Raw genomic sequence first — 3,545 nt, 5'->3', positions numbered from 1 at the left:
TTCTTTCTTTCCATTTCTTGCTCACTCCTAGAGCTTTGGACCTACTGCTCTTCAGGCTGTCGCCTACAGTCCCTTTCTTCAAGACAGCCTCATTCTAGAACCTCTGTCTCCTGTGGGCTTGATGTATTACCATATGTAATACATAGGCCCATAGGCGCCTATGTATTCTTCAAGCATAGTATTTGTTGCAGGTTCACAAATGCAAACCCCTAAATGAAGGCACACAGGCCAAAAGGATTAATACATCCTCGGGAAGAAAACGGAGACTGAATCAGTACATTTTCTGTCAGAAGGCAGTGCTGCTCAGCTCCACTTGGTTGTCTATAAATGTGGGCCTGCTGGCATCAGCTCTTCCAATTCTTCCAGAAATCTGCATTTGCACGCAAAAAAATACCCAATTTTAAAGTCTTAGTAACTAATGTAAATTACAGTTACTGAGACAAAAAAGATGAAATATTCCCTTAAGGGATGGACCTGGAAGTGATTTGCCAAGTGAAATAAGTCAAAGGTATCAGATGGTCTCACTTGTCTGTGGTACATGGATAACAAAATATACATACACTGGCAAAGTACAGCAAAACAGTTCTGAGACTGAGTGAAAACTACTTGCTGGAGGGAGTGGGAAGGAAGGGGATGGGGCACTGGCCCTGGGGTTTGGTGGAGTGTGCGTCATGCACGAGCACATATGAAGGAATAAACGTGTAACCCGAGAGTTACGTGGACATGTCAACAGTTGACAAATTTAGTAAAAACAAAAATTGCTGCGGCAAAATATCCTTAGTAGAATAATGCCAGTTTGTAACTCCTGCATCAGAATTGTGTGTGCACATGTCTTACTTCTTCCAACTAGTCTCTGTGCCTGGAGAATAAGAATGCTGGTGTTTCAGTACCCCTAGCACAGCCCCCGCTATATGCCAGGCAGGGAAGGAAGCATAAGCATATGAATCCAAGCAATCTTAGCAGTATCATGGCATGCCAGTAAAAGCCAGCCTTGAGATTCAGGTTTCTGAAAGGACTTTATATTTGACTCTGACATGATTAACTTCAGCAAACAGAAGCCTGGGGAACATGGGTACCCATGTAGTACCCTGGCAGAAGCTTTGTCTTAGAAACCGCTCAAGCTAAAAGAAATTAGCTGTGGGCAGCGTGAGTTGTGCTATCTACAAATCGAACCAAAGGGCTTGATGACTAAGACATGGGACTAAGTATGTATCGTGTGGAAAAATAGGTTCTCTCCAGGCTCTGCACATTTCAAACAATGACCAATCTATAGAACAGATTCAGAAGTAGAAGCTGTTTCCTACCAGATTCTATACAAAGTATATTCTCACTGCAAGATACTTCTGTTTCTAAGAAGTCTCTACTAAATTCTCTTTAATGTGAGGACAACTCACTTAGGAACACTGGTTACACCCACACCTAATCCAACACCCACTGGAGCTGTCTCACTTCACATTTGACACACACAAAAAATATTTCATCACTAGAGAAAGTCTGAATTTTATCAAATATCCCTCCTACTTATATATATATCAGTTCCTGGTCTTAGGAGCTGAGGAAACAGAGCTAGAAAGAGCTTATCACCTGATCACTGGCAGCTTGCAGAAAGGCCACTGAGCAATACCTCCCCCAACCCTCTATTCCCCCATCGGGTATCAGGTCTGTGAGGTTCTCATTCCCATGGGCCTCCTAAGGATGTGGATGGTAGAAAAGATCAAGACAGAGTGGTGGGTTCTAAATTGACTCTAGCACTTACTTGCTGGGTGAACTGTGAAAAATCTAGATGGTTTGGTAGCTCATCTTTTCCTGCCAGCCCATAATCTTAAGTTTCTGTACAATCTATGGATTGGTTTCCCTTAGGTTAGGTATCCAACTGGGCCAATCAGGTGGTGGGGCCATGTGGAACAAAAATCAGCTTTCTGGGCTGTGGCTTCAATGAGCACTGAGGTGGAGTGATTTTATTTAGTTGTGGCCTTGGTATGCACCATACTATTAAATGTCTAGTTAACAAGTTGCCAAATGCTTAAGAGAATGAATGAGCATCTTCTTTGAGACTCAGCTAGTGTCATGTTCTTAGTGATGTCTTCCCTAATTTTCCTTCCATTCTGGTAGGATAAATTTGTGCCACCACTGAACTTGTAACTATTATAATGTTAGCACACTGTATATTTATTTGTCTGTCTCTCCAGTAGGACCCCCAAGGGCAGGAACGACTCATTCCTGTAGCCCTAGGGCCCAGCCATCAGAGGTTATAAGACAATTAGTAAGAGTATTTCAGTAAAAGGGCATAAAAGATAATTACTGAATAAAAGAGTGAGAGAGAAAAGAGTAGATAGTTCCTTTGGGTTCTAACATTCCATGAATCTGTGAGATAATAAGATGCTATATTAAGAACCATAAAATAAAACTAGCTGGCTTTATATAGCAGCCCCATTAATAGGTAATGACAACAGTGGCTTCAATTTATTGAGTCCTTACTACATGCCAAGCAGTGTGCTAAGACTTTCTCTGAATTACTTCATTAAATATTTCCAGTAACTCCAGGTATTAATATCATCTTTATCTGACAGACGAGAACAGTAAAACTTTGAGGAATTAAATAACTGCCCAACCAGTGACACATGTAGAAAGCCATAGTTCAAAGTTAGGCTTATTTGACATGAAGATCATAGTCATAACTCTTAAAAGAGGGGGGATGAAAAATAAGGTGACACTGATAACTTATTACAGTTCCATCAATCTCTTTGAGGACTCTGCAAGGTCACCTGGTATTTCATAGGACAAAGACTATCTGAGCCAGGAGATACCACTAAGGGGCATCTAGTATCTAGGCCAGCCCCATCTTTCTATAATGAGGGAGTCTGAGGCTCAGAACTGTCTGGTGAGGCTCAAGTTCAGTTAGAGAGACAGCCTGTCAAGACCCAAGTATGAGCATGTATCTCCTCATACTATTACTTAGCTGGATGCACCTTCACTTGGGGCTCAGCTCTCATGTCCTGTATACAAAGAAACACCCTGACCACGTACCTGAAATAGCCCCCATCACTCTGTCTTTCTATCCTGCTTTATTTTTCTTCATAAGTGAGCCTACTTACACTCTGTATTTATTTGTTTACTTGTGTATTTCCCCACTAGAATATAAGCTTCACGATGACAAAATTTTTATTGCTGTTTCTCTGCAACTCATAGCGGTGCCTGGCATGCAGGGTACTCAACAGTGGTTGAATTGATGGCTGAACATTCCAAAGCATCAATTGCAATGTGATTAAAACTTTTCTTTGTCCTTCAAAACAGAAGACTTTATTTTTGGCTCACCTAAGTGTGAGCCAATGTTTACCACATTATTCAACTGTCTCCTGATTTCTCAGGCCACCTTCCCCACCTCCGGTCTACCGCCCCCCACCCCCTAGGACAGGATCTTGCCTGAGTCATCCATGCATACCAAAGCCTAGCACAAGCAGCTGTTTAAAATGCTTGGGGACACAGGTTTGAAGAGTGGTCAAAGTGACAGTCACAGGCACTGCTGCTTAGTGATTTATTGTCTC

This window comes from Talpa europaea, assembly GCF_964194135.1.
Source record: "Talpa europaea genome assembly, chromosome: 1".
Taxonomy (NCBI): Eukaryota; Metazoa; Chordata; class Mammalia; order Eulipotyphla; family Talpidae; genus Talpa; species Talpa europaea.
Note: the sequence above shows the minus strand (reverse complement) of the source record.